Source organism: Anser anser, assembly GCF_964211835.1.
Source record: "Anser anser genome assembly, chromosome: 1".
Lineage (NCBI taxonomy): Eukaryota > Metazoa > Chordata > Aves > Anseriformes > Anatidae > Anser > Anser anser.
The window spans coordinates 208,227,337-208,255,138 of NC_139720.1; the positions used below are offsets into that span (position 1 = coordinate 208,227,337).

The 27,802-nt window shown below is 42.1% G+C and overlaps 1 protein-coding gene across 6 annotated transcripts in view; it reads left to right on the top strand.

Moving 5' to 3' along the window:
• TENM4 (teneurin transmembrane protein 4) overlaps positions 1–27,802 on the top strand; it is a 1,267,116-nt gene that overhangs the window by 704,530 nt on the left and 534,784 nt on the right. The window lies entirely within an intron of this gene.

Genomic DNA, 27,802 nt, shown 5'->3' on the forward strand with positions numbered 1-27,802 from the left:
GTAAGCTTGGACAGTATGTGTAGGTACTAGGCATACATCTCTGTCTTCACACAGAGGAGCAGCTGATTGTCCTGTGGTATCTGTTTAATATATGCATTTTGGGAAGGGTGTGTTATGTGCTGCATTTATTAGTAATCAGTTGTTCTCCATAGAAAAAAAAATCTGGTTGAGCCCCATTCTGAGTAAATACTCACTCTGCATCAGGCTCCTGTTGGGATGAAGTCTGTAGTAGAGAGGGGCTGTGTGCTGATGGACTCTGGACTGAGTGTGCATATTAAAGACAGTGCTATGAAAATCAAGGGCCCTCTTCTATTTCCCCATCGTTTTTATATTACTGAAATTTCACTGTTTTCAGTGAAAAGGTTCATGATTTACGCTACTCAATTCAGAGAAGGATGAGACCAATAATCTCTCCCTAATTCTGCACAAGGCAGAGACTCCAATAAAGTGTCTACAATAATAAAATAGCTTATAGATAGGTACTTGTGGGCAGACAATTTATAGGCACCTTTATGCCTTCCTTGTAACTATTCAAAACCTAATTCAGCTGGTAAAATATGCAAATATCAATTTCCCTCTGTGAAAAGCCTAGCTAAGAGAAATGGTCCCTCTTAGCTCGCTGACCAGATCATCTCATGGTCCCTGAAGTTCTTGTAGCAGGGACATGATTCAGCAAGGCATGCCAGCATGTGCTTTTCAGTCATAGTCTCAGCTGAATTGCTAAGTAGCTCAACTGCTTTGCAGGCTTGAGCAAGATAAATCAAACTAACAGATGAGGGATTCTGCTAAATCTAAATGTTCGGGATTGCATGAGACTGAGGAGATTAAATATATATATATTATATATATATATTGCAGCAGCTTCCACCTCTTTGCATGTCTGCACCTCCATTTGAAACTGGCTGCAGCCTTGCTTTTGGTGGAGTTAATTTCTGGTTTTCTTCAGTGTTAACAAGAGGACAGAAAATCCTGCTGACTGTGTCCTACGTAGCCCAGTCTTAAACCACAGACATAAGTGGCAGCCAAGACACCAATAAAAGATGCTTAGTGGGATGGTGTGAGCAAAGGAACTATAATAGTCTTGAGCTTGCTGATATCTGTATACGGCCTAGATAGTATGTTGTACTGAATCCAAAAATGCCAGAGCACTACTCAAACCCTTGTAAAGACTTAAAACTTCCATGTGATGAAAGTATTATTTCCACTTTACAGATGTAGGACATAGACTAATTGATTTTTCCAACAGGGAGGAACACAACCCAGGTGACCACATCCATATTCCTGTTCTATAATTATAAGTACATATGTTGCAGCTAGATTAGATGGTATGCAAAATACACCCCTCTGAAATGTTCTTCAGCAATGTTAGCTTCTTAATGCTACACTGCCAATTCTGTAGGGATTGTTATTTCACAGTCGCCAAAACAACCCCACCCAAAATAAATAAATAAATAAATAAATAAATAAAAGCTGCTCTGACACAGTTTAAATATTCAAAATAAATCATGAGTTTCTGTCATGTGGAAACAAAAAACTAATGATACAGTGAAAGGCTACATTTCCATAACTCTGACTTGCATCTACATATTTCCCATTTGAAAGTCAATGGGAACCGTGTGGCTGAGTGCCATGTGACTCCAAAAACACAAAGGCAGCCTGCCTCCTCCTTGGCAGCCACAGCTCTGTCCCCCCGCAGAGGAATCACCTATGTGATTTGCATCTGATTTCCTTGCTAACCTGCAAGAGAACTGGAGCCAAACAGTAGGATACGCACTAACAGGATCTGAATATTTAGCAGTATGGGAACACAGGTAATTGATTCCCGTCTTGGGCATGCTGATGTAGCTCCCTTTGCATAGTCAGGAGGGGAATGGAGTTGAGTTAAGCTAATACATTCATCAGCTGTTAGCTTCTCCTGAGAAGGAGACTTTTAACCCCATATGTATCATCTGATGAGCTTCAGGTCAACCCTTTACATATGGAAATCCATTTCCCCATCTATATCAAGTTGGCCGAAAGCACACCTGGACAGTGGGGAAGTGTTCTTTAAAAATGGATGGTTAAATTACCACATGAATACTTGGATTTACTTCTAGAGAATATAGTGAGTTTTGTCTCACTGGAGTTCTTTAACCTTCAGAAGACATGAAGATACACTCTGAACTTGTTTATTTTTCTATTCATTAAAGGAAAATCAATTTCAGACTATTCACATTTTGTCCTGATTTCTTTAGTACTGTTGGATTTAAAAAAAAAATAAAATTAAATCTTTTTCAGTTGTTTTGAAAGCTCTGTTCAGAAAGGGAGAAATACATTATCTCTGTTATTGCAGTGACAGCAGAGTGAAGTCTCACTAGCCGCAGATCTGCCCCATCACAAGAGCTCATTGGTGAGGACCACACTCTAGTTTTGCAGACCATCAGGTTGTACCAGGAGAAAATAGAAATGTCAAAAAACAGGAAGCAAAAATTATATTTTTAGCTTCTTTTCTTAAGAAATTAGGTTTGTGTGATTGCCTTGCTGTTCTCACGCTCATTTGCTTCTTCTTGTTGTCTGTGCCCCTGTTAGCATACCTCTTCTTGGTCAAACAGCAGTCTCAGAGGTTGCACAGGTTCTCCAGTGAAGGTGACCCTTTGGACACCCTAAGCCAGGGGAGCTCAAGAGGAGCCCCCACTTGCAAGGCAGCAGGGTGTAATCTCAAGAAAGAGCCAAAAACATGACTCCAGATGGAGTCTGCACCTTTTTAGACGCACTGGTAACTAGCTCCGAGACAAAGACCCGTAGAAAAATGAGTTTCTATCATTATCTACTGAAATCAGCTTTTCTGGCCTCTGTCCTGCCCAGAGATCTGCTGGGCTCAGCCTCATTCTGCTGAGGACCTGGTGGCAGAAGAGAAGCCATCAGGTTTGTGTTAATGCTTTGGTTTTAACTCCTGTGAACCGCAGATGTCTGATTACTTCCCAGGGTGTTCTGAGCAATAGCGAATTAAGTTTTGTTTAAATGTTTTGAGATCCCAGGAGCTACACAGATGGGAAACCTTTTCATTCATAATGTAAGGCCCCTGACTTAGAAAACCAATCTGCCCCATCCATTTACTAATTCAGCATCATCACAATTTCAAAATCAACATGCATTTATAAAATAATTTGAGTGACGGTCGGCAATCAGGACTGTTATGGTCTTTCAGGTTAGCAATTAGGGAATTATTAGCAATGTGGATTTAGGCGGTTAAGTTGTTTGTGGTTACTGTTGGTTTTTGTTTGTTTGTTTGTTGTTGTTGTTGTTTTCCTATGGTTAATTCGGCAGATGTAAAAACAACATGTGCTTAGCCATCAAAAAGGGAAATTGAGATCCCTGCCTGAAAATCTGCATAGCGGCTTTGGCCCTTGCTGGATGATTAAGCCAAGCTGTTGGAGGACTTGTATTAGCATGTCACAGGGCCTCCTCTTCTCAGGCCCTTTGTAGGGCCACAAAAGATTAAAAGAAAGCTGAGCAGAGGGCAATGCCATTGTATTTAAACCAGTCTACTCTATTCATTATGTTGGCTATGTTGTCCTGTAATTTTCAAGCAGTGATTTCCTGGGTAACAAATGTAAAAATAATTAAAAAAATAATAATTCCTTTTAACTTTACAACTTGTTTTTTGTGGAGTTTTCTTTTTATTTTCTTTTATTTTTCTATTTTTTTTTTCCATTTTAACTATCTATCCTTATTCTTCTTTAATTTAAAGCATAAATACATTCTTTCTTGCTTCTTTGGGAGTGAGGCATACCTTTTACTGTAAAACATACCTATAGTGCATTTATATCTGATTGGAGTTACCGTTAGTGTTTCCATTATTAATTTTACTGCCAACACTGAGGCCCTGTGCTGATGAGAAAGGGATGTTAAGCAAGAAAGGAAGCTTGCCTTGAGGAGCAGGGGATTTGTCTTCTAAGCCACGGAAGGATTCCCCAGAGCAACGAGGATGATGCTAATTGCAGCCTTGGGATCGGGGTGGACACAGGCTGGTGGCCTTTGCAGCATGTACTTCATTAATAATTAAACCTGCAGCTGGTGGCATTGTCCATGGAGGTGCTGCATTGCACTCAGGTCCCACCATGGGACAGGAGATGACCTGGCACCGGTGAGAAAGATGTGGGTGTTGGTTCCTTTGTGCACAGCCAAGGTTTTGTAACACTTCTTTTTGCATGAATAGTGCTCACATAAATTTTTGGGAAAAAAAAAAAAAGGACAGGCTTTGACTTTTAGCAGTGTGTTTAGAGTGCCAAAGAGTTCGTTGTTATGAGAAGTGCCATGTGTTGCACCACCAAAATGCCCTCCTGAAGATCACCAGAGAAGATGCATCAGGAGCAAGGAGCTATGTTTCCACCACTTGCACTCCCTTCGAGCTCTTCAGGCTTGCATCTCTTCTCACTGAGCTGGCAGCAGGCAGTGGGAAGAGACTGTCTTCCCCCATCACCTTTTCTTTGATGAATTTCCTTCAGCTTTGAAAGATGTCACCTTCAGGTAAATTGGCCAGTAAGAGCATAGAAAGGTATTTCCATGCTCAGCCCTCATTAGAGTCCAGCAGTTCACCTGTGTATTTAATCAAATTGGATTTCAACTTAAAATTTATGAACAACAACAACAAAAAAAAATGTTGGAGGAAAAGGGAAGGGGACAGCATTGCTGGCATTTGATTTGGAAATCCTTGTCTTTGTATAAAGGAAAAGGCAAAGGTGGTTGTCCACTGCTTAGATTTGAGGTCCATGCAGGTGGAGATGCCCAAGGCCTGAAAGCCTCAGCTCCCATTGTAGCTGGGCATCACAATCTTATGGGGTTTCCAGAGTGGGCAATCTCTCATCCTGCTCTAAATCAGCAGTAACACACACACTGCTGCCTAAACCTCAGGGAAAGATGATGAGGAAAGAGTAAAATGGGAAAACATATCTTGAGGTCTGTAAGGATTGAAGACCTTCGGAAAGATTCAATAGGGCTGTTGGGCCCATTTCAGAAAGGATGCGTAAGCACATGATTAACTTTAAATGTGTGCTGAAATCCCACTGAAGTCTTTAAGGCCTTAAAGATGCCCTAGTGTGGAGAGATTTCCTTTGAAATCGGTATGACTACTTATATCTTTTTGAACCAGTACTCAAAATGCTTTGCTGAATGCAAGTCTAAAACAGCAAGGTCACAGGCAGGTATTTGCACTTTTATGTTAGAAGCCAGACATGAGGTCTCTTAAGAATATTTGTTTTCTGTCTTATTTAAGGGAGTGCATTTACCAAGGAAAAGCAACATATTAAATAGATTCTGAAGTGTTTAATCGACTTTCCAGTGATTTGGGTCCCTCCTCATACACTTTTCTGGTTCTGCAGACCTTGGGATCACGTTGGTGTCTGCTGACACCACCCTTGTCCTCAGGCTGCAGGTTTATTGAGAGTGGTGTGGGAGTTTTGCACTATTTTATTTTTTATATAAGCAACCTGCCATGGTAGAAAATATAACATTGGATATGATAATTGCCTTATTTAACATTTGAATATCAGAAATGTTTTATTCCATTTAGATTTTTTCCATCTTTCTGCTGCCAAACACAAGGTGTTGTCACCAATCTCCTTAGTCCAGAAATTGAGCACCTGATGAGTGCTATATTTACATCAAAAATAAATGTTCCCATAAACCCATGAGCTCCCCAAAGGTTCTCATAAGAGGATGAGATGGCTTTCAGCCTGTTAAATGAGGGGAAAAAATATTTCACCAAGTTTGCAGAGGGTTATTTTCTGAGCATGAATGCAGATGGGCCATTATTTCAGCTGCTTTTGTAGGAGCACAGCCAAATAAAATTACACTGTAAGCAACTATTTTCCTTAAATTTCTTTCAGAATAACTGTGATGGTTATTAAAAGTTGACTTGAAAAATGCCAGTTTACATGTTTACTTTCCTTGGTTTTGACTAGGCTTCGAAAAGAAAGATGTAATAAATAAACAAAGACAACCAAAGAACCATTTCTTTGTGCTTCATAGTGAACTTATTTTTCAGATTTTAGAATCAAGAAGTCTGGCTTTCCTCTATTACAGGAAAAGACTGCTTAAATAATTTCTGTGGATATTTTAATGGGAACTTTTGTTGGTTTTATATTCGATAAGTTATTAAAATTGTTAAAAATGTCCATAAAAGTTCATTGAAACTATAAGTTTGAATTGAGCAGACCTTCGCAGCAGGATACAACTATATAGTAGAGACTGTGTGCAATAGTCTTCCCCTTTGCTCTTTCCCATTTCCACAGGGTGTTGTGTGACAGGAAATTGAAGTGAAATTTTATGTATAATTTTTACAGTGTAGATGTGTTGTAAGGTAGAAGCAGATCTATGTTGTTTGCTATCTTATTCTCCAGATCTTGTTTACAAGGTGGAAACAAAATAATTAGGTGATGAGTCTATCTGGAATGTTTGAAAGGAGAAAATAGAAAAGGTATAAAAACTCTTTTGTGGTTTGGAAAAAAAAAAAATCCCACACAAACAAAGCTAAAGTTAAATGCCTTTTTAATCTTTAAAGACATCCTGAGCAGCATTGCAGACTACAGCCAGACACGCTGCAGACCAAAGCTTCGCTGGGCCCATCTTCATAAAACTCAAGATTGAATAAAATTCTCTGGGAAGCTCAGGAGACAAGGGCAAAGCAATTCAACAGCAGCACATACATTTTTAGAAGCTTTTTACAGCCCTAGCTATTCTGACCTTTGCAGTGGTCTTACCATTGTTTAGGATAGAGGAGGTTTCTTTTTTTTTCTGTTTCAGAAAGTTGTTTATGCGACATGCTGCTTTCCTCTCTTCCTCCTCTCGTTCAAAAGCATTTCCTGTGCCCTGCAGAAACCGCAGGGCTGTGAAGGAAACAAGCTTGCCAAAATCAAGGGCAACCACATTCGCAGGTCAGTTAAGTGTGTGTCACCGGCTCACAAGTCTGTGCACTTCTTCTGAGGACATAGAAATAATTTGCTGCTGTCATTTGTGGTAGACTTATTCTAGTTCCGATTCAACTAGCACCAGAGCAACTGAGATGAGCACCTTTGCACATGGAAGCTGCTTGCTGCCCCCAACATTTTGTGAGCTAAGAACATCACCCACTAAACCATGTCCCTAAGCACCACATCCAACCTTTCCTTGAACACCCCCAGGGATGGGGACCCCACCACCTCCCTGGGCAACCCGTCCCAACGCCTGACCGCTCTTGCTGAGAAGAAATGTCCCCTCATTTCCAGCCCGAACCTCCCCTGGTGCTACTTGAGGCCATTCCCTCTAGTCCCATCACTGGTTACCTGTGAGCAGAGGCCGACCCCCAGCTCCCCACCCCTTCCTTTCAGGCAGTTGCAGAGAGCAATAAGGTCTGCCCTGAGCCTCCTCTTCTCCAGCCCAAACCCCCCCAGGTCCCTCAGCCGCTCCTCACAGGACTTGTGTCCCAGGCCCTTCCCCAGCTTCGGAGCCCTTCTCTGGACACGCTCCAGGGCCTCGATGTCCTTCTGGTAGCGAGGGGCCCAAAGCTGAACCCAGCACTCGGGGTGCGGCCTCACCAGAGCAGAGCCCAGGGGGACGATCACCTCCCTGGCCCTGATGGCTGCACTATTCCTGATCCAAGCTGGGATGCTCTTGGCCTTCTTGGCCACCTGGGCACACTGCCAGCTTGCGTTCAGGTGAGCATCAGTCGGCACACCCAGATTCTTTTCCTCTGCACTCTCCCCCAGGCCTGTGAACGATAAATTAAATGACATGATGAAGGCTCCAATGGACATCCATGGTAGAAGATGAAGTACGTCCCCCATCTCCAGGCACAGGCTGCGCTTTTCCTGCTATGCTGCACCACCTTGGCGGGGCAGATGGTGATGATCTCTGCAAAGGGCACGGGCTTAACCCAATTCTTTCCAAAGCAGTTCAGCACGGGACATGCATGGTCTGAGACTTGCCATAAGCACTCTGCCTTGCTTGTCTTTTCTGCACTTAAGGATACGCACCTAACATTAGATGCAAGTGCCCAGAGGCAGGGAACCTGTTGTTTTGTGTGTTCAGACTGTAAAGTAGCCTGCTTCCTTGGGGTACAGTAGCTGGGGCTTTGAAAGCTGCCTGTGGCAATTAGTTGTGTCCAGATGCCATTGAAAGTCAATGAGAACTGGGTGAAATCCTGAGAGTGGGGGAGCAGCCAAAAGCTACCATATGCTCACAAGCTTTTCGACCATCTACCACAGAGAGCAGCACAAAATGGCAGCCAGAGTAAGGCTTGAGACTGTGAATTGCAACTGAGATAAGCATAATAAATAGAAAAGCAAGCACCTTTCTCTAATTTATGTATAGCAGGCTAATGATGCTTTTCAGTTCTCAGTTAAGAAAGTTACGCATTAAACCCTACACAGGAGCACAGAAATTGTCAGCACTGCTTTTTCCCTTCCTCTCTTTGATGACAGTACAGGAGAAAACAGAAAAAAAAATAAAAATAAAAAATAGTCAACGTGCTCACATAAGAATTTTGTTTGCAACCTCACCTTCTTCCTCCAAGGGATGAAGAACCAAATGTATGCAAATCAAAGCAGAACAGGAGTGAGCCACTAATTTCTCTGACTGTATCCCATTTCCTCCTGAGGTGCAAAGTTTGTCTTCCATTTAAATGATCCAAGCATTTATTCAATGAAACAGATAAAAGCAAGGAAAAAAAAATAAATATGAAAGTAATATATATATTTAAAAAAAAAAAAAAAAGTAAATTGTGCATTTTCTGGGCATATAACACATAGCACTCCCTATCCTGTTTATTCAGGGAGCACTTCAGAAAAACCCAGATTAGTTTAAGATGAAGAAGGACAACAAGAGATCTTTTTTCTCCTTTCTCCTTGCACATATGTCCCACAGCAGGGGAGGGATGCTTCAGTGCTCCACAAACACCTTGCTTTTGCCTTGCACTGTTCCTGTGAGGGGTTGCATCATGCCTTGTAAAAGTGACACCGCTGGAATTGTGCTGTGCAAGTACAAGGGAAAACAAAAACACAACCCCGAGCTTTAACTGTACATGTCTGACAGCAGCTTATTAAACCCAGAGCAGTCATCAGAAAAGAGAAAGCAAGCATGTGGATGGAAAAAAAAAAAAAAAAAAAAAAAAAAGATTGTTTCTCACAGCGTGAAGGAAAAATGTTTTCTCCTAAGTGAAAGAAAACAAGGTGGGGGAAACAGTCCCTAGCTTGAGGGAGGTTCCTTTTTATGGAGCTCAAGTTTGGGATTTTGCTTGCTAATATGGTCTCTATAATTTAAATTTCCATCAAGCTCATTAGCCCAAATATTTGCACATGCTAATTTGTTCAGCTGAGGCCCCTTGATCTGTCATATTTCAGTGAATCATGTTTTCAGTTGGCTCATTCTTTGGGACAGCTTGCCTCCTTTTGGATTTGTTATTAAAAGATAATATTGACTTAGTTTCCTTTGCACTGAGCAACAGCCTTGTCTTCTAAAGCCTGCTTTGGCTTGTGGGTGAGTGTGCACACGTATGTGTATGAGACAAGCTGATCACAAAGTCTTATTTCCTGCTGTTCTTAATGACAATAATAATTAGCATCACCTTCCCAGGACTTCTTGGTGTCCTGTGCCCCAGTAGCATGTCATGTCTGCTGGGATTTCACCCTAGTTTTGAACATCTGCATGAACTTTAGGACCTGAAGGTGGTTGTTTGTGTTGCTCCTCCTGGTACCAGCTTCTGCTGGGTGCCCCCATGGGTAAGGGGATGCCCAGCGCTAAACCCCATTGCACTGCTGACCCTCAGTCCAGCAACCCTCTGCACACAAGGGTCTGTGTCTATATACACTGTCGCCTGCTCCCAGAAACCACAACTTTGTGGAAATCTTGAGCCTCGTTTTTTCATTGCACTCAGCTCTCTTGTCCTGAAAATCCCTCACTGACCAAGAAAATTGCTGTCAGATGCTCACAAGCCTACACAGCTCCATGGATGGGTGCTGCTGCTCTGCCTTCCTCGCTCAGCTCCCAGCAGGTGCTGCAGGATGTGCACAAAGGTGGCACTCCAAGAAATGAGAAGCCAGAGCTTTCCCTGCCCTTCTCCCCATCACCCCTTTGCCCAGGGCTGGACAGCCAGGGAAGGACATGCTTTGGCTGAGAAGTTGCCAGCGCTCAGCTCCCACCTTCACAGCAGACCTTGAAGGCTGTAGATGTAAGGACTGATGAGTAATGATTTTTTTTTTTTTCCATTTCAAAGCTTGTGCTGGTGCACTTAGCACCTGTTTTCTCTCTCCATCTCTGATATTTCTTTACGTTGTGGTGGAAAGCATCAGAGAGTAAAGATTTAGGGCTTGCCTCTCCCTCTGGAGCAGTGATAATGGACAGTGAGGCCTTCCTCTGTATAAACTGCATGCACTATGCCTTGCTGCTGCTGCTACACGCTTGTTGATGGGACCAGTAATACCCAGTACAAATGGGGATGTTGGGAGTTTGGGGGATGATAAAATCATTTTTACTTGTTTTAAATTTCTTCACTCACATTATTTATAATGTGAGTTTATACTGTGAGTGAATTTATCATTTCTTCACTCACGTTAATTATTATGAATTATTATTATTATTATCATTAAGTTAGACAACATAAGATGAATTTCTGTTGTGATCTGTTGTGACGTTTATCTTTTATTTTTTTTAACATTTCAACCAGTTTTGACCATGGCTTTAATCCCAGTTAATTTCAATTTGATTTCTAATTGACTCCTGCTTATGCTTATATACATGTACATGGAGTGAAATTCTGATATAGCCAAGAGTGTGTGGAGCTGATTTTCAGAAATAACTTAGGTGCAGAGAGTCAGGAGCCTCTTTTCTGCTGTGAACTTTTCTGGGACACTAAGGGAAGCACTTGGGTCATTTGGAGAATGGCCTCAGCATCCACATAATCACATAGAGGACTCAGTTATCCCATGGGCTCACCTCCCTTCACCCCCTCCCTTCTTTTTCAGGCAAAACCAATAGTATCCATTGATTTAAAGGACAATTTTAAGGAATTGCACAGCTTTATTCATTTATCAAAGAAATGTGATGAATTTCACACTCCCTTCTCCTCTAAAACAGAAATTCTGAAATTGAGTTACTTGGGCTGTGTAGGAGTGAATTTCATTAAGCAAGGCAGCACAGAAATTCCTCAATAACAGTAGGGCCTATCCACTTCCTTTGGCTAAAAAACACAGATTCAGTCAAAAGAGGTCATATTTGCATCTTGCCTAGCAGCTTGCTTTTCCTGGGATACTGCAGTATGTTTCGTATTTCGTAGAAATCGTCCTCATTCTTCAGCTTCTTTCCCCTTGCTCCCAGACTCTGAAGGAAAACCAGCCCACAGAGCAAGAGTACAACTGCTGTGCTTCTCTGGATGCAGAAAATAAATAACTTGTCTCCTGCACCCATTACTTATCCTGGCTGTGTGTTTTTAGCCTACCTCCTATAAAAAGGAGAAGCTAATTTATAATCATGTTGTTTGTCGGGAGTGTTTGTTCACATCTGTCTGTCGGCAAGTTTTATAAATCAATTAGCCCCAGACAGACACACTCGGTAGCTTTCTGTGTTCCCACAGATGTCACTTACTCATCAGCAGAAAAAAAACAAAAAAAAAAACTAGCCTTCGCTGCCTCCTAATTTGGGTGCACGTGAAAAACAATTGAGTAAATCTCCTGCCCATGTATATCAAAAGTGTCCCGGTTACCTGGCAACCAACCGAAAAACCATGCTGGCAAGCCAAACACCTTAGTACAATACCATACCCATTTGCATATATGTACATATAGATGCCTGAAGTGGAGTTATTTTTGTCCTAAATAGTAAGGACTTTGGAAAATTCTTAAGATAGCTGAGTTAGTTCATTATCATTTCTGCAAATGGGAATTTAGGAGTAGCAGGGCAGGGTGGAGGGAAGGTGTGTGAGATGGTGAGGGGTTTGGGGAAGACACGGGGTGTGGACAGCAGCTGCAGCGGTGTACTGCAGTCAGAGGGATTTATAGGGAGTGTTGAAGTGACAGGTAAAGTTTACAGGCACTGCACTGGAGATAATTGCACTCAGCTCGTGCTTTACAGTCCCCCTAACTTCACTAGTTTGCTTGAAGACTCTTAGCAATATATCCTGTTATTACTCGGTACATATGGTCTCTGATGATCTCTCCTTGGTTGCAAAGCACTTGCTATGAAATACGCAGGCTGATCAGTCCTTCAGCTCCCTCTTGTCCCAGGAAGATGAGATAAGGAGCAGGCAAGATATAGACAAAGATCTGTATCCGATGCGAGAGCAGAAGGAAGAGGATTGGATTAAAACATTGGTTTTCTTGAGTGTAGATGTGTGTGATTTGGGGGAATAATTAGAACTGGGAGGTGTGATGAAGAGGAGAACAGAGGTGAGCTATGACTGAGCAGGGATGGAGATGCTGGTGGAGTGGGATGAAGGGGGACACAGAGTGGGCATGAAGAGAGGAGAGGCTGCCCACCGATGGGTGTGCAACTTCTTTCGCAGCTCTTGCCCACAGATGGGGAGTGGAAGAGATGGGTACAATGTGGGATGAGCACATCTAAAGATGAGGCGATACTATCAGACTGGGAACCTTGGGCGACTACATCACATTGTGTGATGGAAATAAACCAACACAGTGGTCGTTTTGCTGTACTCTTTTCTTTGGTCTTGTAAGCTTTCTATTTCCTCACCTTGACGTTACTATTTTATTTCCCATAAAGCAGTGGAGGGGTTAATCTTTAATACCTTGCAGAAATAAAACTGTTTTAATTAGCATTAGCTTGGAATGACAAGACTACAAGTAATTAAGTTACACTGGGATCTAGTTGGAATGAAATTGATACCGGGGGATAGCATAAACATAAATCAGCATTTAAATAAACTGAAATCAGATTGCTGTAATTAAAAGGAAAATCCACTGGCATTAAGACATAAAAATAACAGATACAGATTTAATAAACATAGCAAAGAAGGGGGAGAGAGCTTGAAAAAATGTAAATTGTTCCCCTAAACACATGCTCACTATCAAAAAAGAAGAGCAGGTAAGAGATCACTCTTTGGCTAGTATTAAGGAAATTATACTGGGGTGGGAGTGAAGTTAGAAAACAGAGATTATGAGTGTCCGTACAGGATGCCATTAACATTAACCTGATGCATTGCAAGCGAGTTCTAGTTATAAAAGTAATTACTGGCTGCCAAGCCCATGTGGAATCCACAATCAAAGCACAAAGAGAGAAGAAGAAGTTGAGGAGAAAGTGATTACTTGTCCAAAGTTAAGAAAGGCATGTGTACTCAGAAGGCAGCAGCAGGCTGGTGCATTTTTTTCGTGCTACAGAAAGAGCAAGCCAGCATATGCCGACCAACTCCTACTGTTTTCTTTAGGCTGCTTACCACTATAGGACATGACATTTTTTATGATTAAAAATGATTCATTAGCCTTTTGGATTAAGGGAATCACGTATCTTCTTCAAATGTTATGGTAATTAAGGTATACTAGATGTAGTGCCCTATTTTTTATTTTATTTTTAATTTTTTTTTCCTGCAAGAAAATAATCTCCTTTCAGAGCAGATAAAGGATTTGGAGGAGCTGATGTAGGAAGGAAGATTAGGAGAACTCAAAAGCTCTGCATGAAGTGATTGCAGTCTAGCTGTGACTCAGGTAAGAAAACTCCACCTGACCTGTGAAAAACTCACGGAAAGCACCTAGGCAGGTTACAGTGACACTCACAAGAACATAAACACTGCTCCTTCACTCTTTTGGAGCCTAGTCTTACCTTTGACTGCGGGGTCATCTAAGATGAGACTGTAAAGGCCAGCATGGATCAATGTGGACAGAGAATAGAAGCGCAACATTATTTATACACCATGCAACAGAAAGTGTTAGGGAAGATTTGAAGACAGACTGAAGATGTGGCTGTATTTAGTTCGTTTATATGAAAGTTTGTTCAGGGACACTGTATTTCTCTCTGGGATATCGCTAGACAGATGATGCAGTAATGTCTGTACAGATGGCCTGCACACAATGTGGAAACTTAACACATCCCACCCACTTCATACTTACTGGTCCTAACTGCGGGGTGTACCAAGTCCATGTGCCACAGGATTTAAGGGTTTGGGAGGCTTGGGATCTACACCTGATATCTACTGAATGAATTGGGTTTACTGCTAATCCAGGAGTGTTACAATCCCTGTGCATCCACCAGAGTTGACCTACACTTGTGCAGAAGACATTAAAGTGAGATTTCCAGATATTTTGAGTCATAGAATGGCTTGGGTTGAAAGGGAGGTAATTTTATCTAATTCTTTTTTCTAGTCAGATCTGTTTCTCCACTCATGATAACAGATATTTGGAACCCAAAATAAACATGTCCTTGAATTGTATCTGTAAAAAAATAAAATAAAAATTCTGAGTAGAAAAACAATGTATATGCGGTGAAACTTTTGAGGTAAAGATGACCAGATTTACTTAAACTACTGTAAAAAGATGTGTGAATGCTCCAAGTCAGGGTCAGTGTTGGCTGCCAGAGTTTGTGTCAGTTCCCTGGAACATGTGCACTTTGTGGGGAGTACCACAGGCTGAGGTAGGGTGAAAAAGGCAGGGATCTAATTTTAAAAATTGTGGCCAGGGATGATAGGGATTGTAGAAGAAAGGAAACAAACTCTTTGGCACTGACACAACCTCATTTCCTCTTGCTTATGCAAAAAATGGTGAAATTAGTGGATTTTATGAAAGTGAACAATACTCATCCCGTTGTAGTTACTGGGAGTTTTGCCATTAACTTAATGGGACTGAGGTTTCCGCTCCTGTATTTAATCATCAGAAATATCATTTTATTGAGTAGTAACAGAGCAATTTTGTACCACATATTAGATGTCACTTGCACACATCAAAGCTGTTCCTTCCATGATGATCATATTACTTAGCCCAGGATAATTAGCATTAATAATGATGTTATCATTTGCAGAAAAAGAGTCAGCATCAAACAAAGAAATTAACAGAACAACTTTCTGACATAAATGAAGCATGCACTATTCATCCTTACTTGACCACATATTCACCTCCTCAAACTAAATGAAGGCTTGTTCTACAGAGCTGCTAGTTTAATATCAGAGGATCAGACCTAAATCACTCTCTTCAGATCAGTGGATTCTTCTAGACACATTTGCACTCCTGGATGGAAGGGAGCAGAGGAATAATTTGGTGAAGGTCTTTTGCTGTTTTTTTCAAATGATAACCTATGGAGCCATCAGATGGCAAACATTAAGTGGAACACGGAACCGAATGATCATGCCCTGGTTAGGGTGACTGTGATCTTGCATCTGCACAACCCCATCTGGAACATGCTACGTTTTATAGCCATCGCCAGCTATGAATGTATAATGTATAATGTGCCATGCTCTGTAGTGTAGTTATGGGTGAAATTCAGCAACAGACTTGACAGCATCCTGCCTCATTTCATGAGAAATCTGGAGATAGAATGAGAAATTCTCCTGCCAAGTGAGAATACAGAGAGATCTTACCTAGGTCAGCTGGAATTGCCAAATGTAACGTTGGACTGGCACAACCAAATGAACATCATTGCCCACAGTGAGAGATGAGAGGAACAAACTCTCCCTTTTCATTCCGATGGAGCTTGTTTACAGTATGAAATCTTCTACGTCAAAAAGAATTGGAAATGGTAAAAAGGATAGATTTTCAATTTCTTATTTCACTTTCTGTTCTTTGCTCCACCCCCCAGTGTGCACTCCCCCCCCAGTGTGAACCAAAGCATTGACCCTTTAGCACCTCTTGCAGCATTTCCTTTGCTTTTATACAAATCTTTAGTTAAACCAAACATTGTTTTCTTGGGGAATGTCACAGAACCACAGATCACAATGATAAACTTGCAACATGGATGAAGTTAGCATTTGCCATGTTTTTCTAGCAGCAAAAATCAGATGAAAGTTTTCAGATATGCTACTACAGTACAGGAGCATCAGGAAGTCATTTACTGCATAATTGGCATATTGTCTGGACAGAGCTGGTATCTTTCTCCTTGTGTCAGGAGGTAGTAGCACAAGCTTATCACTATCCAGATGAAAAAGTTCAAGGGAAGAGGCAAGAAGCCAGATTTCATAGCAGAAGACATAGAGTCCCTTGAAAGCTGGAGACCCGCTTCTTTTCTGATGCTGCTCTTTTTGCATTATCAATTTCCCCTTTGCCAAATGTCTCTTGTTCATTTTTTAAAAATTTATGCCTCAAATCTATACAAAAATATAGAACAACGCCACCTACTGAAATCAGCTACACCGACAAACTGTCAACAGTCCTGAAATAGTGTTTTCATCCCCTACCACGTCAAACAGAATACATCTAAATACACTAGCAGATCCCAAAGTACACCTTGACAGATAATAAGGACTTGTTGCATGGAGAAGAGATTTTTTTTTTTTTTGCTAAAGTTGAGACTTACTCATCTGAGTGCCCTGCCTTATAATACATACATCTTGAAGCAATCAATCACAGAAGATCATAACTTTTGAGAAATAACAAAAGTAGGCAAGTGATGTTGTGTGTCACCAGAGCACAACCTCTGATTCTAAGCAGCATCAAAAACTACAAGCAAAACCTGTCTATGGAGCTGCAGTTTATCTTGATAGATACATAAAATACTGCGAAGTAAGTTATCATTAGACTTTAAGATCAGTTGAAGTTTCTGGGCAAACTTTGGGTTTAGACCCAGATGGAATGCAATTAAGTAATTCAATATGAAGGCCAGATAGGATAAAAGTCTTCAAAGGATGAGTAACATCACCAACACATATGGATGAATCAGTTAGCAGTTCAATTAAACTGGACAATAGAAGATGGGCTCTGCTATGTTAGATAAAGGCATGTCTGTTCTTTTGCAAATCCTCCAATTTGTTTTCTTCTTACTTGAGCTGAAATTCTTCTGACAGGTGAGCATCTCCTTCCCTCTCTCCATTCTTGATTCTCAGCCTGAGGAATGATTGCCCCATCCAGGTCTAGGGAAATAAGCAATAGTGTCTTGATTGCCCCAAATCCCATATCTTTAAATAAATCTTTATGCATATTGGAAGGAGCAAGGGAGACTCAAGGTATTACTTCTTTGTCACAGCCATGTTGTGAACAACAGAATTGCAAAAATATCTCATATGTGTTGAAGTCGACAAGGGGACCTGACAATTGCTGAGTTAGAGGTTTTTCTTCGAGGTATTAGCTATTCCCAGCATTACCACTGCTGCGTGACCTTGGTGAAATCACTTGACTTTGGCACATATCCCTGGTCAATGCACAATATGGGGATAACCACGCTTCAGAGCCTTTTGAAGACTCCTGACTTTCATGAGGACAAGCGCAATAAGCATGCTGGATATTACTCAGCACAGTTTAATGTCTGTTTATCTCAGGATGCTGTATGGGTGAAGCTTCTGCTTGCCTCCATTCCCTGTTGTAAATGAAATGTGCACAATTGACACCAGGGCCTTGCCTCTGGCATCTTCCTGCAGAGAGAGCAGGGTTATCTCTGTTGTCACAGGGTTTTGCTGCAGGGGTACTGGTGCTTTTGGAGACATCTATGACAAGGAGACATCTTTCTCTCTCCTTCCTGCTGACTTGCCCACCATGTGAGTTTAACCACAGGGCACAATGCTTTCTTCCCAGCATCTCAGTGATGTGTGAGCAGTCAGTGCCTTGTAAGAAAATAGCTGAGCAGACATCGACAGTCAGGAAAACAGGTTCAGTGTCATCACTGCTGAAGAGAGCAGAAGTGAAAGGGAGAGAGAAAAAAAGAAACTCCACAACTTTGGGGAAAACAAAGATTACACTGAAATGTGCAAGCTGTTCATTGAAACAGTCTCATTTGGGGGGTGGGAGAAGAGGTGGTGGGAGGGATGAGGGGTGGGAATGAGTGAGAATTAAGAAATGACATGTCAGAAAAGCCATTTCACAAAATTCCTTTGCCAGGATGGAAAAATATGAAACCTGGCCTTGCTCTGCTCTTGTAAATCTCTAGCTGTGGAGGCCATGAAGGAAGATGAAGCGGTGTGTGGTGCGGGCTCGAAGTGGAATCAATTTCTCCATATGGACTTTTATGTCCTGCTATGTGAAATTGAAATATTCTTTCTTTCAGATTTCAGTCCTCTGGCCTCATCTCTCAGAGCAAGTTACAAAAACCCAGAACTGCCCCCCCCTCCCATAGCAAGGCCCACCATCGGGTGGATCTGGCTCTGCTCCCAACTCTGAAGAAGTAAATCTCCTCAGCCAGGCCTGCTGACTAGGAGCTCTTCGTTTCTTTTCTGCGTGTTGTTGTTTGCTTGTTGATCAGTGCTGTGGGATGGAGCACAATTAAATGAAGAAAAATGAAAACGTGGTGCTATGCCAGACAGTTTTGCTGCTGTCTTGCTGATTATGAAAGATGAGTGTGATTCTAGGCAAACAGACAAGAATAGATAATGCTGTGTCCTTGATGTACCCAACCTCAGGCAGCTTCCTCAGAGTTCTGGTCCTTCCCCAGGACCCATGAGAAGAAGGGCAGCGCTGATGTAGGCAGGAGCTGCCCTTGTCCCTGGGCTTCTCACAGAGTCTGTCACAACCCAGAGCGCATGATGGCTTGATATTCTTAAATAGGCTTTATTTTGAGTTATACGTTTGTATACGATGTAAATCTAGCCTCAGCTGAAAGTCCCTGCTGTTACTCTGCACAAGAAGGATTTTCTTGTCATAAATAGGCTGAACCTAAAGATTCTGGTTGCAACAGCAAAAATACAACATCTAGTGTAAGACATTAATATTATTATCCACTGCTATTTGCATACTGGCTTTCTTCTGTTGAAGTCCTCTATTTTCTTCCTCTCTCCTCATCACTCCTACCCCTACATCTTTCTCTTATTTTTGATTCAAGAGGATCTAACAACACTCATTATTCCCAAAACACTGTCATTAATCCATCCACTGAGACCACTTGCCCTCTGTTCAACAGCTGCCTTCCGCTGGCAGTTCTCTCCTCCAGGTTTCTGATCCTCTACCACTGCATAACATCCTCAATTCTCCATTCCCACCTGGCACACATGCACTCCTGTCCTGAGCTCCACTTTGTCTCAAGCTCCCTCTTTCACCTGGAATCCCAGCTGAAACCAATATCCATTACCTCTCAGCCAGTCTCCAGTACTCAGTCTTTTGCATGGCTCATGAGGGCAGGTGGCCATCCGATGATAAGAGCTTGGTGGAGATATTCCCTACTGTTTCATTAGAGCCTCCTAACATCATTGAAGGTAGAGGGCTCCTATGGCAAAAGCAGGTTCTGGTATCTCTGCCTTCCCAGGAAAATTAAAGGCAACACTCAACAACTTGATTTTAAAGGTGAGACTTTGCCCATGTCAGACTGGGAGGACTGTTTGGCCGCTAAATTATCTTGCAGGGGCTGGATGTGGTCTCTGGGCTACCCATGGAGAAACAGTGCCGTACAGCACCCATGTGGACTGGGTCCAACATATAAAGATTTGGGGCATGGAGTACTATCAGATTTAGAACTGGATCTACTGGTTTCCATGGAAGGACCTCTAGTTCTGAAGTATTTTGTCAAAATTATTTAATTTATTTATTTATTTATTTATTCTGTACTATGATGATGCTTCCTGCATTGGGAAACAAACAAACAAAAGAAGACTTTGAAACCTTTGGCAATAAATAAATAAATAAATAAAATAGATAAAATAAAATAATAACAACGTTTGGTAACAATGATCTAAAGTTTCCTAGGGACCGCTCATCTTGTGACACATTTTGTGCCTTTATTTTTTTTTCAACCTTTCTCTCAATGTTGCCATTACTGGTACTAGCTGAAACTAAGAGATTTTGGCTCTAGCAAAACCAAGATGCATGCATCAAATGCAATAGAAAATACTAAAGAATTCAGATTAATTCTTGATTCAGTAAAGTGGATTTCACACCCAATATCTGGACACATCTGAGCTAAAAAAGTTTTTTACTGGTCTGAAAAACTGCCTGCAGCCCACACTACTGAAATTAACAACACTTTTAATCATTATGTTTACGTGGACAGAACCAGAAATTTGTAATAAGGACAATTCAGCTATACCTCTTGTTCAAGATTTTGGTCAATTCACTTGTTTTCTCTGATCCTTTATTTCCCCATCTGTAAATGATGGATACTGATAACACATAAAACTCTTGCAAATCAGGTGGTGACTGGAGCTACACATTCTCTTTATTTGATGTTGTTGTTAAATGCCAGTGGGGACAGGACAGGACAATGGATGAATAGCAAGAGACCATGTGTTTCTTCCAAAAACACATGATTTTACAACTGCAAATATTATAGTAAAACCTGGCATGTTGCTTTTGAGAACAAGCCCTCCACTGTTATTAATCCCTCCAGCAATAAAAATAAACATGAAAAGCACAGAACCAGAACTCACCAAGCAGAAATTAGGGAAGGGGGAAATTGAGCAGCCCAACATATTGAACCTCGATACTGTAATTGCAGCTATAGCTGAGGAAAAGGAGGTAGGAACAGAGTATGGACATTGCCATCAGAGGTGTGCTGTGGTACCCCGTTAAGGTGTGCGTTTGTATTATCATGTGCCAGGGAAGTCAAGAGCTTTGCAGAAACTTCTGAGCATGTTTGCCTCATATGCCCAATCAAGACAGCAGTTGCCGTGACCAAAATGAAAGGCAAAACATTGCTTTTCAAAACAGGGAGGGAAGGAAGGGGTGAGTCTTAGATGAAAAAGGAGGTGCAGAAAATCTTATTCATTTTCATGGTGAATCATTTCCTACAACTTCAGGCTTGCTCAGACCCTGCTGCCGTTTTGACTGTGCAGGTGAAGGTGTTTGTATTTTCCTTCAAAATGCCACCTCCCACAACAGATGATTAATCATCTTTAAATAATGTTCTCTAATGCTTAAACCTGGCTTTGAAGCTTTCATCTCTGTGTGATTTCAGCTGCAGTCACAGCCTTGCCACGTAGAGGATTACCCGCCACCCGCCAGTCGACATTCTTGGAAATGATAATAGGAAAATTGGGTGAATTTACTGATGATGAAAGATATTAGTTAGACAGATGCTGTGACTGGAGCCCTTTGTGTGCCAAGCAGGTACAAGGTGATTAACACCTCCTCCCCTCACTCCATATCCTTCTGCTTCAGCACCAACCTGGGGACTGGCAACCAGGGACGACGGGACAGATTAAGAATGTGTTTAATGAGAACTGGGTGCAAATCCATGGCAATGCAAACAACTGCTTTGGGATATTAGCAAGTCATGCAGGGATGGACGGAAAATGCAATGAAATCCCTAAATTAGTGGAGGGCTGAGCTGAGATTGCCCAAAGCAGTGCAGTACAGTTCAGAATCAGCAGATCCTATGAAACTAGGGCACCATCTATATGATTTACTGGAAACTTCTTGGTTTGAGTGGGATCACTGATGCCCCAGAAGCTTCCTTTTCTCTGCAGCTACTATAAATAGAGATGTGACTACCACGACTGCAAACACCAATGTTGCGAGTGTCTAACACAAGGTGTGAGGAACCCGACCTAGACAGGAGCACTCAGTTGGAGTTTTAACTTTGCTACAGAGCACGTCTCACTTGGCTGCTACACCCAAATAACTGAGGTTTTTCCCCTGTGATCTATAATTTGAAAAAAAAAAAAAAAAAACATGCTTCTTTGATCTGGACATGGTCATAATTGTCACTTTGCTTGTGGTTGTCTATGTTGATGGGTCTACCAGGACTTCTTGGTCAGAGACTCCTCATTCAGAGATTCCTCAAGGTGACATGGCTTCTGTGCCTTTCTATTATAGTGTGAGGGGTGCTCAGCAAAGATACTTTGAGCTAGAGGATATAAAAAAGTGAGTCATTTTTCCCCTAGTTTGTTCGCAATCTCTGACCTGGATAGAGCACAACCAGTGGATGAAATGGAGAAAACGATAAATCATCACACAGCAAATAGAGTTTAGAATAAAAGCAAATTTCTCATTTCAGCTCTGCTTAAGCAGGATCATATTCAATCGTGGGTGTTAGTCCAAGCATTAGTGGGAAGTCATCAAAAATCCTATATAACTGTTTGTTGAATGTCTCTTCTATTTATTTAGCATTAATTTTATTTATGCTATTTAATGCTTTCCAGCTCATGCATGTATCTGAGTGTCATCATGAATGTATGTACGTAAGAAGCACACGCAGTCAGCTTCCAGCCAAAGTCCTACTTGTTCAGGCATAAATTACAAAACCAAAACTTACAGGAATACAAACTCACCTTTTTTTTTTTTTCTTTTTTTTTTTTAATTATTTGAAGTCAGTGAGACTTGCAGGCACAAGTCAAATTTTAAAAACGTGCTTGTAATGTGCTTGTTACTGCTATCTGAAGCTAAGTGATTTTTTTTTTTTTTCTCAGAGCTTGTTATCAGGGAGATCGAGTCATTTCCAGCCTTAAAATCTATGAATTCCTTTACTACAGTGGTTCAAAATCAGAAAGGACACTGAATAAGGTTTTGGCTTACCCTGTTTTTATTAATTTTAAAATAAAACATGAAAGCTGAGTCTTCATTTTAGACATCACTCTTAGTCTTCATTCTAATTCCTAGATTATTTAGCCCAGACAGTTATTTAAGGCTCAAATGATTTCCTGAAAACTAGGCAATAACCCCTTCAGAGATGGATGAATGAAAGCAGAAGGATGCTTGAATGACTTACCAAAAGATTGTATTCACCCGTGGGTGTTAGTCCAAGCATTAGTGGGCAGTCACCAAAAACTGTATATAACACTTTATTGAATGTCTCATATATTTATTTAGCTTTTTTTTAATGCTTTTTTGATGCTTTCCAGTCTTATGCATGTATCTTAGTGTCAACATGAAAAATATAGAACAAACTTCCAGCAAAGTATTAAGCTGGTAGTAAACTGAGAATATGATCATAAGTACCTGTCTGAGAACGTTGTCTTAAACAAAATCTTTCCTGTCCTTGCAACACTGAAAAGCCAAGCTCCAGCAGGAAACTGCAGACTGCATGTAATTGTAAGCCCAAGTAGTGACTTCAGTCAGATTTCTCTTGTGCTTGAAAATGTGTTTGCCGTTCATGTCTCTATTGGCTTGGGATCTGACCAGAATAAAAACACATCCTTTTCCTCTTCCCTGAATCTTCACCTGAAATTTGCATGGAAGCAGAATATTTACTGAAACTCAAAATAGATTGGTCACCTTTCTTCTATCTCCAGATTGTAATTTTGATTAATTTTGTTTCTAGGTCCCAGTGCTTCATTGTGTCCTATATCAGGAAAGGCCTTCTGTGCTAGAAAGTGCTATAGAAATGAATATCTCCCCAAATATGTTTGAAAGGAACAAATAAATTCTGTTTCTAGCTAGGGATTTAGTCTGAAATGAAGAAAATGTATTGCATAGTAACCTGAATTAAAATACAATCAGATATAGCTGCAAATACAAAGGTCTTCAAGGCTCTGATTAGATGTTTCAGAAATATGTGGGGACAGATTTTCCAGGTTGCTCTGTGCTTAAACAGGGAAGAGCAATGGGAGCTGTAGCCAGAAAAGGCCAGCAGCAAGTTCTTTTCCCTTGGCTTGGGTGTATCTTGAGAAAGATCTAAATGGAGCAAGCTGACAGGTTCAGGTGGTGCAGGAGTGACTGCTCTCTTCCCACCTCCCATGTGTTTCTTTGAACCTGGCGACTGGTGGAGAAGCAGGTCTGTGGCGGCTTCCTCGCACGGGGGGACAGCAAGGTTCACAACATGCAGCCCCTCATCTGCGGGGTGCTGCACACATCCAGCACCCAGAAGGCCTGAGCCTTCTGGGATTACACCCACAGGAGTCAGATTTCCTTTCTTCATGAGGGATGGATTTCCTCAGCCATGCAAGGATTAAATGCGTGTTGTGTTGACTCGATAACATGGAGCGAACAGGGTCAAAAAACGTCTTGAGTTTTCAAGTGATGGGTTTGTCTGCATTGGCACGAACAAATTCTCCATTGTACTCACCTCAAACATGCTTTTCTTCCCATATCAGCCTGCAAGGTCTTTTTGTTCCAAGGGTGGGTTCTTTTCCACTGTAGAACAAACATATTTATTGTCAACACTGAAAAAAAAAACCCTGCTTTCGTTACATCTGAGTTCCCATGTGTCTCTTTTACACTATCCCAGGGCATTGATAGACTGTAGGATCTTGTTCCAGAGCCTTATCTGGTTTTCATTTCAGTAGTCCTTTTTGAGTCTACTCCTATACAGCAACTTACCAGTGTATCTGTCTGACCTTCTGCACCAAAAGCCACTCCGCCCTTTAAAGCACTGAAATAGATTTCCCTTCTTTCATCAGTCTGGCACGCGAAGCCCCAGACTTTGCCTCCAGCCCCCGCTCTATATCAACATTGCCAGCAGAGGATGTTGAAGCAGTGGCTTTCCAGGCTTCAGCAGCGATATTATCAGACCATTAACCCGAGTAAGCTGTATCACTCTACCCGCGTATTTTGACACCTCTGAGTTTCTTTGCACTCTCTCTTGCAGCAGACGGCTTCCTGTTTGTAGCTCAGTAGCCACTCCACGCACTGGTTCCACGTTTGCCTTTTAGGATGTGTAAAGCTTATCTGCTTCCCCTGTGCACTCTCTCTCTCTCTCTTTTTTTTTTTTTTCTCCCCCTTGAAAAACCAGATCTTCAGTCAGTGTAAATGCAGTCAGCGGAACTGACTGATTTACAGGAGCTAGCTCTGCAGCCCCTGTTTGGAGCATTGTTAAACATTCACTATTCTTCTGAAACAATTAAGTATTCTAGGTAAAATGCAAGAGCAAAACACTCGGGGTAAACCATGCATTTAACAGAGTGCTTTCCTAGTAACGGGTGAATTTTAATAGGATTAAGAAAAAACATTTCTTCACGTTCCTGGGCACCTTAATTACTGTTTGCATGTTGGTGGGAAGATTGCCTCTGTGTCTTAGCCACCGCTTTGCAACAGATTTCGTGCATGTCTCTAGGTCAACCACTTCAGTCTATTACATATTTGAATCTAATATGTATTGAATTTAATCTAATGTATTGAGTTTTATCTAATATATATTGAACCCAAATGGGCTCAATTTTTAGAGTTAAAGGTGACTCATATGAAATAACTTGTAAGAGAGCTATGTGGTTAGGTGGGCTTTTTTTTTTTTTTCCTTTTGTAGTTTAAACAAGCATAAATCACTACATCATTTTAAGTCACATAAACCTTACAAAATTGTTTGAGATCAGACTGCTTACCTTCCATGTTTAATTTGTGTGTCAAGGTTTCTTTTCTTGTCTTAGTGGATAGAACAGGTTAGTATCTGGATACCTTGAGTAGAGATGATCTGAATAGCTTACTGCCTAGGCATCATGGTAGTTATGACATGGAAGAGGGATTCAGTGTGAGTGGTGTAAATATGGACTTTGACCTCAGTTTTCTACCTACCAAAAAGGGTATGAAACTGTAATTCTCCCTGATGGAGGACATAGGTTCATCAATGGATAGCTTGTGTCTTGGTAGGCATTTGTGTAGCGTAGAGTCAGCCTGGGTCACTCATGAGCTTTATAACAGAAATCTTGGTACATAAAGTGAAAGTGTCCGCTTTCACCTCCTGCTGGATGAATCCTTCCTCATCAATAGAGACACAAGTCCTTTTTGTCATGCCAAGAATGATCCCTGATGAATGACATTAGATCTGAAAGGTGATCTTTGCTGATCTCTGGTGTTTTCTGGTAATCTCAGCAGATACAAGGTCTATCTGAAAAACAGTCTCTCTGTTAAAGCAGGTGATACTCATCATTTGATGATTTGATGGTTCCAGCTCCCTTTATACTGTATCTTTCTTCTTACAGCTGCAAGGATGCAGGAAGGACCATGCCCATCACCGCCTGTGGTGATTTCACTTTGATGGGCAGCTAAACACCACCACACTGCTCTCTCACTCCCCCTTCTCAAAGAAAAAGAGGGAGAAAATACAATGAAAAGGGCTCAAGGCTTGAGATAAGGACAGGCAGATCACTCACCAATTACTGTCAGGGGCAAAACATTGTGTTCAGGAAGACGATAGCAATGAGCACAAGAGGCAATGGGCTCAAACTGAAATACATGAAGTTCCAGCTGAAAATGCTTCTTTACTGTGAGGGTGACAGAGCACTGGGACAGGTTGCCCAGAGAGGCTGTGGGGTCTCCTTCTCTGGAGATATTCAACCCTGCCTGGATGTGATCCTCTGCAACATGCTCTAGGTGACCCTGCTTGGCAGGCAGGTGATCTCCAGAGGTCCCTTCTAACCTCAGCTGTTCTGTGATTCTGTGAGAAAACAGACTCAGCATAGGGAGATTAATACAATTTCTTGCCTACCACTACCAGACCAGAGCAGTGAGAACTAAAAACACCTTCTCCCCCTTCTTCCACCTCCTCCACCCAAGCGGTGCAGGGGATTGGGGGCTGTGGTCAGTCCCTGACGCTTCGTCTCTGCCGCTCCTTCACGGTCACTCTCTGCCCCTGCTCCCCGTGGGGTCCCTCCCACGGGATGCCGTCCTTCCCGAACTGAGCCCGCGGGGGCTGCCCACAGGCAGCAGCTCTCCAAGAACTGCTCCCACACGGCTCCGTACCACAGGGTCCATCCCCCAGGAGCAAACTGCTCCAGCACGGGTCCCCCACGGGCGGCAGCTCCCCCCAGACCCCCTGCTCCTGCGTGGGCTCCTCTCCACGGGCTGCAGCTCCGGCCCGGGGCCTGCTCCTGCGGGGGCTCTCCATGGGCCGCAGCCTCCTCCAGGCCACATCCACCTGCTCCACCGGGGGCTCCTCCACGGGCTGCAGCGTGGAGATCTGCTCCGTGTGGGACCCATGGGCTGCAGGGGGACAGCCTGCTCCACCAGGGGCCTCTCCACGGGCCGCAGGGGAACTTGTGCTGCGTGCCTGGAGCACCTCCTGCCCTCCTGCTGCACTCACCTTGGGGGCTGCAGGGCTGCTTCTCTCTCAGTTCTCACCCCTTTCTCCCAGATGCTGTAGCACAGCAGGATTTTTTTTTTCCACTTTCTTCAGTCTGCTCTCCCAGAGGCCCACCCAGTATCGCTCATGGCTCAGCTCTGGCCAGTGGCGGGTCCCTTTTGGAGCTGTCTGGAGCTGGCTCTGATCTGACATGGGGCAGCTCCTGTAGCCAACCCCTGTTACTAAAGCCTAATACACCACTAGCTGATGAACACAAGTAAACAAACTTCTCATCATTTTGCTTTAGTTTTATTCTTCTTCCCTGACTGCACTTAAACCTTATGGGGTTGCAATGCTTCATCCACCCTAAAGCTAGTTGTATTTTATTTTATCTTTTCCACCAGGTGTTGATTAAATTTACAAAGGTGCTCTCTACTATGGAGCAACTGTATTATTTAAAATCAACTGTACTTGTTTATATGAAATCTATTACAACTGCTATAATTCTGGGCTTTGCCTTTTGGCACACAAATAGTTCTCTAAAAGCAAAGAGGCATATTTTCTCCTGGATCCAGTTGCAAGTACAGGTTTGAACAGCCTGTGATCTTCTTTAACATATGCCTGTTCACTGTGACATTCAGGTCTGCCAGCTGAAGACAACATTTTCCAGTCACCCCCACTCTGAATTTATGAGCTAGCTAAACCAGGCTGCTGATGAACACCTGGGAGTGTGGGCTCACAGCCTTCTCTAGTACTTTAATGTACCCCAAGTGGAGCAGAGCCTGAAAGCCTGAATCCAAACCCTCACATACTGAGAAAGCGTGAGTGTTTCTTCGTATTGACCATATGA